Raw genomic sequence first — 14,310 nt, 5'->3', positions numbered from 1 at the left:
ACTCAGTGCAGCTGTGAGTGACGTTTTGAAGAGGGGCAAGCTTGCTAGAGAGGAATGTCCTGGGAGAAAGCCATTTTTGAAGCCAGAACTTTGGAGCAGACGCCAGCCACATGCCTTCCCTGCTAACAGAGCTTTTCCGGATGCCATTGGCCATCCTCCAGTGAAGGTACCCGATTACTGATGTGTTACCTTGGACACTTTATGGCCTGAAGACTGTAACTGTGTAGCCAAATAAACCCCCTTTATAAAAGCCAATCCATTTCTGGTGTTTTGCATTCCAGCAGCATTAGCAAACTAGAACAGCAAGTAAAAAGAAATATGGTTTAAAGTAATTGCTTCGAGCATATGCTAGATCAAAGAAATCAAAGAAACAGAAATATAAATGACCCTTAAACACATCAAAGATACTCAAACTCTTTTTTAATAAGATAAATGTATATTAAAACAATCCCATGATACCATTTTTCATGCATTAAGTTGTTCAAGACCAGAAAATGTAATAACACACTGGTTTGACAAAACAGAAACTCTGATGGAGAATAAATTAATACAGGCTCTATGGAGGGCAATTTGTTAATTTTGTCAAACTTAAAGTGTTCTTTGATTTGAAATTTCTACTTCCAGGATTTTTCTCCTACAGATATTCTTATATATGTTCAAAATGACTTGTGTACAAGATTTTTCACAGAGCAGAATTTTTTTAATACAGCAAATAAGGAAAATAATTTTCATATCCCTCAATATGGAACTGATTAAACTATGGTACCTCTTAAATATGGAAATACTATACCATACAATCATGAAAATGAATGAGGTGACCCAGGAATTTTATTCCTATACATATATATCCCAAAATGAAGCGTGCACATGTACAGCAAAAAACATGTACAAAATGTTCATATCAGCATTATTCTTAATAGCTCCAATTTGGACACAACTTAAAATATCCATCAAGAGTAGAAAGGACAAATTAATTGTGGTACAGGCATACAAAGAAATACTTTACAATAATAAAAATGAACTAAAGCTACATGCAACAACATGGATGAATCCCACAAACATTGGAGTGAGCAAATATAGCCAGGTACAAAATAATACATACTGTAGGACTCCATTTATATAAAGTTCAAGAATAGACAAAATTAATCTATGGTAGCAGAAGTCAGGATGGTGAGGGAGGGAGAAGATAGTAGTGTTCTGGTTCTCTATTCCTGCATACAAGACTACCCCAAACTTTGTGGCTTAAAACAACAATCATTTATTTTGCTAACACACCTACAATTTGGGCAGGACTTGGGGACAACTCATCTCTGCTTCACACAGCATCAACAGGGACAGCTCAAAAATGGGGATGGAGGGAGTGAGGGGACTTGACAGCTGTAGGCTGAACTCATGGGAAAGTTTGCTGGCTTACATGTTTGGCAGTTGGTGCCAACTGTTGGCTGGGACCTAAGAGGCTATTGGCCAGCACACCTACAGAGTCCTCTCCATGTGGCTTCTGGCTTTCCCTCATCGTGGTGGCTCAGTTTCAAGAACAAACATCCCAAGAAACAGGAAGTGAAAACCATCAGTTGCTTAAGCCTGGCCTGAAAACTGCACAGTGTCACTGTGTTGAATTTTATTGGTCAAGCTCTCTATTAAACCAAGATTCTGATTCATTTCTCAATGGGAGGAGTGGTATCAATTTGGGGGCCATAATTTAAAACTGCTGCAGGTTTTAATTAGGAGGGCATGAGAGGGTGTTCTGGTTTCTTGTGGGTGGTACACAGATGTCTTCAATTTGCGATAATTCACTGATCTGTACACTTAAAATTTGTGCACTTCTTTGAACATGGGCTCTCCTTCAATAAAAGAAAAGTTAAATAAATTTTTTTTAAATGTAGAAATTCTTCATGTCCTCAGAACAATCTCTAAAGACATAGCAGCATGGTATTATGGTTAAGTACATGAGCTCTGGGTTTGAATCCTGGTTGTGCCAGTTACTAGCTTTTTGCCTCAATTTCTTCAGTGGTAAAACGGGGATTAAAATTGCCTTTACCCCATAGAGTTATTGTGATGATTAAATGAGTTAATATATGAAAGCACTCAGGCTATTAACAGGAAATAGAAAGTGCTCTGGAAATGTTCCTCATTTTCACTATATTAAATGAAAAATCACAATATATATGTAAAATAATGTCTACAGTAGGCTGCCATTTGTGGGAAATGAACAGACATACTGTAAGGACCCAGGGCCTGGGGCCCCAACACCTTCTCCATTATGAGACACACACAGATGCCTACATGATCAGGCAATAGTCCCCCTCTACCCCCACCCCAGGGGGAAAGCATTAAAACTCCCCTCCCATAATCATTGTTAGTAACCAAATCTCAGGAGACCTTGTTGTAACCAAATCTTATGAGAAACTCCATTGACACAAAACATTATAAACAGCCCCCCCGCCTCCGAGCCTTGGCACACCTCTCTCTCTCTGCGGAATGGCAGAATGCTGACTTCACTCTACCAACCTGCTGCCATTGGGGAAAATCATCTCCTGTTTTCTAAGTCCCTAATTAAACTCATGGGTAACTCCATGCCAGGAGTGTTCTTTGATTTGGGGGCTAATCTGGGTTGGAACATATACCTATTTCCTTTACAGGCATAAAATATCTATGGAGTTGAGATACATAAGAAGCTAGTAACATTGGTTGCCCCTGAGAGAGGATCTGGGTGACAGGGAAACAGGAATTGGAGGGAGACCTCACAGGGTAGATTTTAGTAGCCTTTGAATTTTCAACTATATGAAGGCTGCATCTGGGAACCGGGCCTGGGGGTAGAGCAGAGGATTGATGCTTTCCATTATTAGCTTTCTGTATTTTTAAATTTTACTTTGATAAAACACCAAAAGAAAAGATAATGTGGGTCAGATTATAGAGGGCTTATATAGATCTGGTCTTCATTATGGCCTGAGAATCGCACCAGAAATGGTGATAAAGAGATGGATTCAATAGACATTTAATAGGAAGAGTGAAAGAGTCTAAAAGTCTGGATAGAAGATAAAGGAAGTAAGTGAAGAGGACAACAAAGTTTTTGGCCTGGTTGACTAAGAAAATGATGATGCTATGGCCAGAGGCAGGGAGGTGGCAAGGGGGAGCCAGATTGAGAAAGGAGAGGCATTCAAATTGCAGTGCTGATGAAACATCCAAGAATAAGTAAATAGTAGGTAGTTGGTAAAGAGGGACAAGAGCTCAAATAAGAAAGTAGTAAAGGCCTTTTTTTTAGTACAGAGGCAGTGGCTGCAGGGAAGATGATATGACTTTGGAGTGAAAGAATAAAGAGAGAATAGGGAGCCAAGGACGAAGGAAAGGGATGGCAAGAGGAATAGAAAGCAACGAAAAGAGAAGGTACTGCTAGCAATATAGGATGGAAGCCAAGGAAGAGAGCATTTGAGGTAGGAGAAATCATGTTTTTTAAATGCAGCAGAGAATTCAAGAGAATGAGGCCCCAGAGAAAAATAATGGATTTAGCTAAAAGAGGTCATTGTTGACCTTTAAGAGAATGTTTCAGTGTAGCTGTGGGGATGGACACTGGGTTGCCAAGAATGCAGTAGACGAGAAAACAGATAGAGAGCAAATGGAACCCCAGGGCATAAATCATTCATTTAAGAGGTTAAGTAGCCATAGAGAGAAGAAGCATGGGTGGGGGGTGGAGGATGACTATCACAGGGACCTGTTGCATAGCTGAAGGTACAAGGGTCAGAACCTACAAAGTGGGAGAAAGAGAGTTAGTGTGGAAGTCAAGTCCTTTAGGTGATGCATTGGACAGATGGGAGATTCTGAATGAATTTATTTGAGAAAGTAGAGGGTATAAGTCTCCCAGAGAGCTAGGAGGGAAGGATGAGAACATGGCTGTGAAGATACATGGAGGTGGGAATTAGGATAGTTGTAGGAGCTTGAGACTTACTAGTGACATGCACAAGGATGGCAATGAATATGGGGGAAAGGGAATAGAGGGGAGCTTGGGAGAGAAATAAAGTCTATTAGAGAGATTATGAATTTCAGAGAAGTCAGTAAGAATCAGTAAAAGATGACCCAATAGTAATAATACCCAATTGCTAATAGAAGCTTAAGCATCTATAAGAAAAAGAATTAAGGACAGTTTGGAGCAGTTTACAGAACCCAGGAAACTCCCTTTTAAATCATTTTCTGCTATTGTGTTGACATTTCCAATGTTCTGGAGGTAAAATAGAAACCCTATTCTATGCCAAAAACTAAACATAAAGGTCTCTTGCATAATCTGAAGCAAGATTTTTAGTACCAAATCTACCATTCCCTGCTCCAAGTGAAACATCTATCTAAATGTTCTTCCAAAGCAAATGTTAAAATTTTGGAGAGGAATGCTTTGCTAAACAAGGTTAATTGTGACCTCTGTGTTATAGGCCTGAAGAAAGACACGAACGTTGGAAGTAAAGACGTGAGTTACACAGTATCTTGGCAGCTGGCATATATTCAATAGCTCAACAATGTCATCAGATCACAAACAGGCTCTGTCCTTTTTCTCTGCCAATCCTTATTCTTGTTGATTCATAACTGCAAAATGGCTGCCACATTTCACAACACTGTAGTCACATTCAAAAGCAGAAAACAGGGTAGCCAGAAAAGCCTTTATCCTCCTGCAACTACTCTTGCCAGGGGAAAAAGTATCTTTCCCAGAAGTCCCTCAGTAGATGTCCCCTCAAATCTCTTTGTCTATATAACTGGATCACAAGGCTACTCTTGTCTAATAGGGGCTGGGGAAGAAGATAGCTGTTCCTGGCTTAGCCAATCGTGACTCATCCCCTAGGGCTGGGTGCATCCCCCAAACAAAGGCAGGGTGCTGGTAGCAGGGGAAAAGTAGGGAATGGCTACTGGGTAAGCAAAAGTCTGTCACTGTGAATGTAGCCCATATACATATATGTTTGGTCTTAATTCTGTATCACATTTTGTAGTAGGTTTTCTGGGATTTTGTTTTTGCTACTTTTTAAGTCTTTCACTATTGTAGTGAATTAAAATAATATAAGGGGCTTTTCACACTTTTATGATGCCTCAGAATCTCTAAAGTGAGTAATGGATTTTTTTTTTTTTTTTTTTTTTTGTCTGACCTGTTAGCAAGATGTGCTAGTTTGAAGTTGTTATATAACCCGGAAAACGCCAAGTTCCTTCAATCCATTCCTGTGGGTGGGACCTTTTGATTAGGTTGTTTCAAATCATATGTGACCCAGCCCATTAAAGGTGAGTCTTAATCCTTTACTGGAGTCCTTTGTGAGAGGATAAAAGGCAGAGACATTTGGATAGGGTTTAGAGAGAGAGAAATGCCCCAGAGAGATGGACCAGCAGATGCCAGCCATGTGCCTTCCCACCTGACAGAGGAACTCTGGATGCCAGCAGCCTTTCTTCAGAGAAGGTATCCTCTTGTTGATGCTTTAATTTAGATATTTTTCATGGCCTTAGAATTATAATTTGTAACCTAATAAATCCCCATTGTTAAAAGCCAGCCCATTTTTGGTATATTGCATTCCGGCAGCTTTAGTAAACCAAAACACAAGTCTTCAGTGGTAGCAACTGCTCACCAAGCTTCGCAATGCTGCCCAAAGACAAGAAGAAGAAGAAAGATGCCAGAAAGTCAGCCAAGAAAGACAAAGACCCAGAGAACAAATCTGGGGGCAAGACCAAAAAAAAGTGGTCCAAAGGCAAAGTTCAGGACAAGCTCAATAACCTAGCCTTGTTTGATAGAGCCACAAATGACACTCTGTAAGGACATTCCCAACTACAAGCTTATGCTCAGCAAAGGACTTATCAAGCTGGTTTCAGAAAACAAAACTCAAATAATTGATAACAGGAACACCAAGGATGGAGATGCCCCAGTTGTTGGTGGAGATGCATGAACAGTTCTAACCAAGTATACATTTTAAAACTTATTAAAGTGGGTAAAAACATGAGGGGCATTGCACTGTCATGATGTCTCAGCATCTGAGATCCTGCCATCAGGTTCCTCAGTGGTCACCCCTGACACCTGCTTAAAGAATAGAAACAGATTCTCCCTCCCTCCTGCATCCTACCTAGGTTTGCACCACAACAAAAGTCAAATACAAACTCCTGAATTCCCACTCTGGCTTAGTCAACTCTGGCTGCAGCTCCACCCCTATAACACCATTAAGGCAGAGCCCCAGGTCCACTGTGTGCCGCCTGCTCCCTGCCTGCTCGGTTAAGTCTATGCTTCTGAGTGTTTCCCTGTTATGACCTTGCACAGCATGCCACCCCTCTCTGCTTTAGGACCTGAGATTATTAATAAACTTTCTTTCATACATCTCTGGTGTCACCTGTCCTTGCCACATCTGACTATCTAGCTTAAGAACTTTTCAATAACAATATAGGCTGTGTTTTCTTTGTGTGTGTGTATGTCTAGTGTTTGGATGGGTGGGTGTTTTGCATAATAATTTATAAGGATGCTGGGAGATTGGATTATGCCCCCCACAAAAGGCATGTTAAAGTCCCAACACAGTTCTGTGGGTGTGAACCCATTTGTAAACAGGACCATTGAAAATGTTATTGTTAGGATATGCCCAAATTGAAGGAGGGTGAACCTTAATCCAATATGGCTGAAGTGCTTAAAAACAAAGAAAATTGGACACAGAAGGAGAAGCCAAAAGAAACTAAAAACCAGAAGAGAAAGGAGAGGACATCACCACATTACAGAAAAGCCATGGAACCCCAAGGATCACCAGCAGCCAGCCCCAAAATGCCAGTCTTTGGATAGAAAGCATCACCTTGCTGATGCCTCAATTTTGGACTTCTCATCTTAAACGATGAGCCAATAAATTCCCATTATTTAAGCCAATCCTTTGTATGGTATTTGTTTTACCACCTAAGAAACTAAAACAAAGGAAATACATATTTTTTTGTTCTAGTGCTTACCTTTATAACTAAAAATTTATAAAATATACTTAATCCCCTATTACTTTAGACAGAACAAATTGACTAGATAATATGAGCACTGATGAAATTAGTGTATTTCCACTTTTTCCCTTTTTCTGTACTACTCAACATTTATCTTTAGATTTTAAAGTCTACTTATTCTACTAGTATTTGATTTATCAGCTTTAGATGATATATTTTTATCTCTGGCTGTTAAAATGATTGATCAGCATTAACTTAAATTACCTCTCTTCTTTTCTCACTCTTCCTGTCCCAACTATTGCTCATTATATACCTTCTGTATATTCAGGTGGAAATTAAAATTACTGTAGGTGCTTGGGATTTTTAATGACATACAAGGGAGATTTTCTTGCTTGGGAGACTGGTAATAAGATAGCTTTTCACTTTGATAAGGGAACTGATTATATAGTCTGGTCATGAAGGAAGAACAACCATCTTCCTTCATAATTTTGATGAGATATAAAAGAAAAGATTTCTTGTAATCAGTATTGTGTGGAACTAGAATTGAGGAAAATTCTTATCATGGAGAGCTATGTGACTTTTCTTCAGCATGCCATCAAAGAACTTAAATCCATGAAGAAGATGGGGTACACCCAAGTTGTTTTTGTTTTTGTTTTTATTTTAAATAAATAAACATTCATTTGTGCTCTTCATATGAGAGGCATGATGTTGAACCTTTTTTTCCTTAACTTTAAATTTTTTAAAAAATTTTTATTGTGGTAACATACAACATAACATTTCTCATTTTAACCACTTTCAAGTATACAATTCAGTAGTGTTAATTACATTTGCAATGTTATGCTACCATCACTACCATCCATTACTGAAACTTTTTTATCATCCTATGCAGAAACTCTGTACCCAATAAGCATTAACTACTCATTCCTCACCCCTGTCCTTAATATACTATAATCTACTTTCTGCCTCTATGAATTTGCATATTTTAGTTATTCATACAAATGAAATCATACAGCCTTTGTCCTATTGTGTCTGGCTGATTTTGCTCAACATGATGTCTCCAAGGTTCATGTTGTAGCATTTGTCAGAACATAATTCATTTTAATGGCTGAATAATATTCCACTGTAGGTATATGGCACATTTTTTTTATCCATTCATGGGGTGATGGATACTTGGGTTTCTTCCACCTTTTGGTTATTGTGGGCAATGCTGCTGTGAATATTGGTGTAGAAATATCTGTTTGAGTCCCTGCTTTCAATACCTTTGGTTAAACACCTAGAAATAGGATTGCCAGGTTAAGGTTTTTTATTTTCTTCTGATTCAGGCTTTGGCTCCAAAGCTGTCTGATCCCAGAGAACAGCATAAAATGGGGCAATCATCTTTTGCCCTAATATTAGAACTCAGCTTGGTTTCACTCTACTTATTAGTGCAGCTCATGCAAACCCTGACCTTCTAGACTGTCTGTGTACACCACTAGAGCCTCATGTCTCCTATTTCTCAGCTGACTGCTTTAAATGGAATCACCTTTCTACCAGATTTATAGGATGTACTGAGCCTCTTCAGCTACTTATTAGTTCTTTAGGTACTTGAGCCCTTACCTGTGGGAAACTGAGTCTTCCATGTTGCCTGAGGCATATCTAGGGTGGTGGCTTGGAACGCTAAGCCGCAGGCCTGCATGGAACGCTGTGTGGGCCCGCCCTGTAAAGATAGGTGTCTTGTGACTATGACGACAACATTTACCATTGTCCTAAACCTAGATTGTTCCTTCTGATAAGCAACAGGATGTAAACATAGGTATCTGGTGGGCTCTCCCGAGCCTGAGGACATTTAGCATATACTCCCTGATCTTCTGAAATAAATAACTGGAGCAAAGGTGCATTATTGTCCACTTATCACGAGATGCAGTGGGCCCCCTGCTTCCTTAATTCTTAACTTTGTGTCTGTGTCTCATTCCTGCGCCGCCCTGTCAGCAACACTTACCTACCTGTCTGCTAAACCCCTCCAAGTTAGCCACACTCCTAGTCCTGTCCTCACCACAGTAACCTTGTCTTATTGCTGCTTGAATCCCAGAGTTGCAATTAGGTGGAAAGCCAAATGAGAACACTGCTCTGAGAGCCAAGAGGGAGGTGTTTTTGTATGTGGGGGGAGTTATCTTTAACAGATCTTGGTAACTTTTCCTGAAAGGGTCAAATAGTGAATATTTCAGATTTTGCAAGCCATATATGGCCTGTTATAACTACTAAGTTCTGCAACTGTACCACAAAAGCAGCCATAAATAAGACATAAACAAATGAGCATGGTTGTTGTTTTAGTCTCCTAGCTGCTAAAACAAATACTATACAAAGAGTTGGCCTAAACAATGGGAATTTATTGCCCCATGGTTTGGGGGCTAGGAGGAGTACAAAGTCAAGGCATCAGCAATGTGATGCTTTCTCCCAGAAGTCTGTGGCATTCTAGGGCTGACTGCCTGTGATCCTTAGTCCTTGGCTTTTCCATCACATGGCAATGGGTTCCATTTACTTCCAGCTTCTAGCTGTTCCCTGGGGCTTCTCTCCTGTGTCCAATTTCCTTTGTTTTAATGACTTCAGCCATGTTGGATTAAAGCCCACCTGAATTCATTCAGTTTGGGCACACCCTAACTAATAATATCTTCAAAGGTGCTATTTACAGGACCAGGGATTGGGACCTGAACATGGCTTTCATGGGGAACATGATTCAATCCCCAACAGTTGTGTTCCAATAAAACTTCATTTATGATTGTAAAGTTACTGTGAAAATCAGTTTGGTGGTTCTTCAGAAAGTTGAACATACAATGACCATATGACCTGGAAATCCCACTTCTTAGTATAAACTCAAAATAACTGAAATTATGCACTATGGTAGTTTGAAGATGTTATGTACCCCAGAAAAGGCCATGTTCTTTTAATCCTTTCCTGTGGGTGTAGAAGTATTGTGGGTGGGACCTTTTGAATAGGTTATTTCATTTGAGATGTGACCCACCTCATTCAGGGTGGGTCTTGATCCTCTTACTGGAGTCCATTTTAAGAGGATAAAACACATACAGAAGATAAGGAATGAAATTCAGAGAAACACCCAGCAAAGTTTAGAGAAAAAGCCACAGATGGAGAAGCTAGAAGCTGAAGCAATGAAACCTGAGAGAGAAGGACTAGCAGATGTTGCCATGTGCCTTGCTATCTGACAGAGGACCCCGAGCTCACCGGTGTAACCAGACTTCAGAGAAGGTATTATCCTGTTGATGCCTTAATTTGGACATTTTCATGGCCTTAGAACTGTAAATTTGTAAGCCAATAAATTTCCATAATAAAAGGCTACCCATTTCTTGGATATTGCATTTCATCAGCTTTAACAAACCAAAAACAGAGACTCAAACAGATATTTGTATACCCATTATTCACAGAGGCATTATTCACATTAGCCAAAAGGTGGAAGCCATCCAAATGTCCATCATCAGGTGAATAATAAAGAAAATGTGGTATACTCATACAATGGAATATTACTCAGCAATAAAAAAGAAATGAAGTTCTGATACATGCTATAACATGGGAGAACCTTAATAACCTCACATTGAGTGAAATAACCCAAACACAAAAAGACAAATATTGTCTAATCTCACTTATAGGAAATAACCTAGAATAAGCAAATTTATAGAGAAAGATAGTAGGTTACAGTTTACCAGGGCTGGGATTTAAGAGAATGGGGAGTTATTGCTTAATGGGTACAAATTTCTGTTTGAGGTGAGGGAAAAGTTTTTGTAATGGATGTTGGTGATGGTAGCATAATATCATAAATGTAATTAAGATTATTGAATCAAACACTTGAAAGCAGTTAAAATGGGAAATTTTGAGTTGTATATCTATTACTACAATAAAGTTACTTAAAAAGTAAAAAATAATTGTTTATGGATGCTGAAATTTGAGTTTGTTTTCATGTGCCATGAAATACTATTATTGTCTTGAATTTTTTTCAACCATTTAAAAATGTAAAAACCATTCTTAACTCATGGACCTTAAGAGAATAGATTGCAGGTTGGAGTCAGCCCATGTGCCGTTGCTTGCTGAATCCTGGTCTATAAGACTAAATGTCAAAAATAGGGTAGAATCAATGAGAATCCTAATGGACATAGGTTCATTAATTTTTTTAATGAGAAGGCATGTGATATCCTAATGAGCTCTACAAAATTATTATGGAAAGAACCTTGTCTCATGGGGTTTGGGAACCTTACCAATTGCCCAATTTCAGGAATATCTAAAACCAGAAAATGAAAAAAGAAGGAATATATGGGCATCTGTTCCTCTCAGGTTCTTTGCCTTTCTTTTGAAATTAACCAGAAATGCAGGTAAAAGTTTTCTTTGGGTCAAATGGTCTCATCCAATTTATTTTGGCCTCAAGAAAGTATTTTAGGATGTTCTCATACCCAAAATATCAGAGAACTGTTCTTCTTAGTCTGATTGTGCTTTATCTGTAACTTGTAGTTTAGAATCGATAACTTAAGCTGAATTTTTAAACGTGAATCACGTGGAAAATGCCAAAATTTTGTTTAGGTAAATAAGTTTTGCTTACATAAAATTTTAATGATTATAGTAGCCTCCTGAATAATTTTAAGCAGGTCATTATCCAAACATCCATTGTTATAACCATTGACACGTTGGCCTTTTTTCTTTTTAAATGAACTTTTCATTTGAGAATAATTTTACATTTACAGAAAAGTTGCAAAGATAATGCAGAGTTCCCATGTAACCACCCAGTTTCCCCTAATGTCAACATCTGACATTGCTGTGGTAGATCTGCCAATTAAGAAACCAATATTGCAAGACACTGATGAAGATAATGGAATAATATGTTTCAGGGCTCCATCACCCTATAAAGCTTTGAACAACCATACAAACTGGCAGAAACATCTTCCTCAAAGTTCCATAAAACAGTTAAAGGATTTCAGTAACAGGGAGAGTGCCAACTCAACAAAAAGGCTACCTAAATGTGGTAGGATCTCATGGCCTAGCTGGCTCCTCCTTTATCTCTTCACTTGCTCAAGATGGAGTCAGACCACACCCCCAGTGTGGATCCCTGGTTCCAGTTCTGGAGGGAGCAGAGTGGCCCTCATGCACACGCTGGGAATATGTACATCTGGCCCAATCTGTCTGGTGGTGGCCTGAGGGACTCACTGTCCCAGAACTTGGCCCGCATGTAGAAGGCAGCTCACAGAGTTCTCTTACAGAACATTGAGGGGGAGCAGTCAAATCATGCTGCCTGGGGCAAGGGATTACTGGCTCTGAGATATACAGTGCAGTCCCCAGGACCATAAGGAAACTGTTTCCCAGGGAAGACGGGACATTCATAATCATGTAAATGAGCAAATTCCTAGAGCCACATGCACATACCCAAGACAAGACGCATGCACAAAAAGGATCAGGGTGCCCCCTAGGCTTCAGCCTGGAGCTATTCTCTAAACTCATTTTGTGGATAAGTCCTGAAGGACAATCTGCAAGGCAAGAAAAGGTGTTTCCTACTTTTCTTTTCTTTTTTTCTTTCTTTTTTTTTTTTTTTTCAGTTAGCTCCTGGCATTCTAGGGAAACTCATTCAAACTACTAGCTGGATACAAGCTTTAGAGACAGATGTCACAGAGTCTAAATTTCAGTGATAACATATTAAAATATAAAAATGTCCATGTTTCAACAAAAGTTACAAAACATACACAGAAATAGGAAATGATGGCCCAGGTAAAAGAGAAGATCAGAAACCACCAACGAGGAGGACCAGACCTGGGACATACCAGACAAAAATGGTATTAAAAATGTTCAGACAGCTAAAGGAAAACTTGGTCAAAGAACTAAAGGAAATCAGGAAAAGGACAGATGAACACAAAGAGAATCAACAGAGAGATGGAAATTATGAAAAGGAACCAAACAGAGCTGAAGACCACAGTAATAGAAATTAAAAATTCCCTAGAGGAGTCAACTGCAGACTGGAGCTGGCCAAAGAAAGAATCCGTGAACTTGAAGATAAGACAATTGCAACATTCAGTCTGAGGAGCAGAAAGAGGAAAGAATGAAGAAAAGTGAACAGAGTCTGAGAAACTTGTGGGATATCATTAAGCACACCAATATATACATTGTGCAAGACCCAAAAGGAGAAGAAAGAGAGCAAGGGGCAGAGAGAATATTCAAAGAAATAATGACTATAAACTTCAAAAATTTAATGAAAGACATGAATATACACATCTAAGACACACAACAAGTTCCAAATAGGATAAACCCAAATAGATCCATACTGCAGTATATTATAACCAAACTCTCAAAAGCCATGAAAAAAAGAGAGAATTCTGAAATCTGCAATAGAGAAGCAACATGTCATGTACAAGGGAGCCTAAATAACATTAAGTGCTGGTTTCTCATCAGAAATCATTGAGTTAGGAAGGCAGTGGGATGGCATATTTAAAGTGCTGAAAGCAAAAATATGTCAACCAAGCATTCTATAGCCTGCAAAACTGTCTTTCAAAAATGAGGCTGAGATTAAGACATTCCTGGATAAACAAAAGCTGAGGAAGTTTGTCACCATTAGATTGACCCTACAAGGGATGCTAATGAAACTTCTGCAGGTTGGAAAAGAAAGGACAATAGGCAATAGAACAAAGCCATATGAAAAAATAAAGGTCTCTGGTAAGGGTAATGACATGGGTAAATAAAAATGTCAGTACCATTGGATTTTTGGTTTGGAAATACTTCTGACAGACTCTAAAAGGCAAATGCATAAAATTTAATGAAAAAAATCAGTGGTTTTGGACTTATAATACATAAACATGTGATTTGTAACAAGAACTACATAAAGGTGGGAAGACGGAGGGATATAGGAACACAGTTTGTGTATACCATTGAAGCTAACTTGGTATCAAACCAAATGAGATAGTTATGGATTTAGGAAGCTAAATTAAAGTCCCATGGTAATTACAAAGACAATATTGGAGAATATGCACTCTCACAGAGACAGAAATGAGAGTGTGGGTTTCCAGGAGTGGGGACAGGGGAAACGGGGAGTTTATGCATAATGGGTATAGGTTTTCTGTTAGAGAAGATGGGAACATTTTAGCAATGTAAGTGGTGAGGGTACTACAATACTATGGATGTGATTAATTCCATTGAATGATATGCTTGGGAGTGGTTGAGATGGGGAAGTTTATGTTGTATATATATTCCCAGAACTAAAAGGAAGGAAGGAAGGAAGGAAGGAAGGAGAGAGAGAAAGAAAGAAAAAGAAAAGAGATCTTGACAATTAAATGCAATACATGATCCTGGATGGAATCTAGCATGGGAAGAGAAAAGGCTTAAAAGGATATTAATGGGATATGTGAGAAAATTGGAATATAAGCTGTAAGCTTTATA

General features: G+C 38.9%; 1 pseudogene; it reads left to right on the top strand.

Annotated features, from left to right (window-relative positions):
- The first annotated feature begins 5,599 nt into the window (after positions 1-5,599).
- On the top strand, positions 5,600-5,903 carry LOC119539183 (annotated as a pseudogene).
- The last annotated feature ends 8,407 nt before the right edge of the window (positions 5,904-14,310 follow it).

The sequence above is a fragment of the Choloepus didactylus genome, chromosome 7, assembly GCF_015220235.1.
Source record: "Choloepus didactylus isolate mChoDid1 chromosome 7, mChoDid1.pri, whole genome shotgun sequence".
NCBI lineage: Eukaryota > Metazoa > Chordata > Mammalia > Pilosa > Megalonychidae > Choloepus > Choloepus didactylus.
Note: the sequence above shows the minus strand (reverse complement) of the source record. Positions and strands in the feature narration are given on the sequence as shown.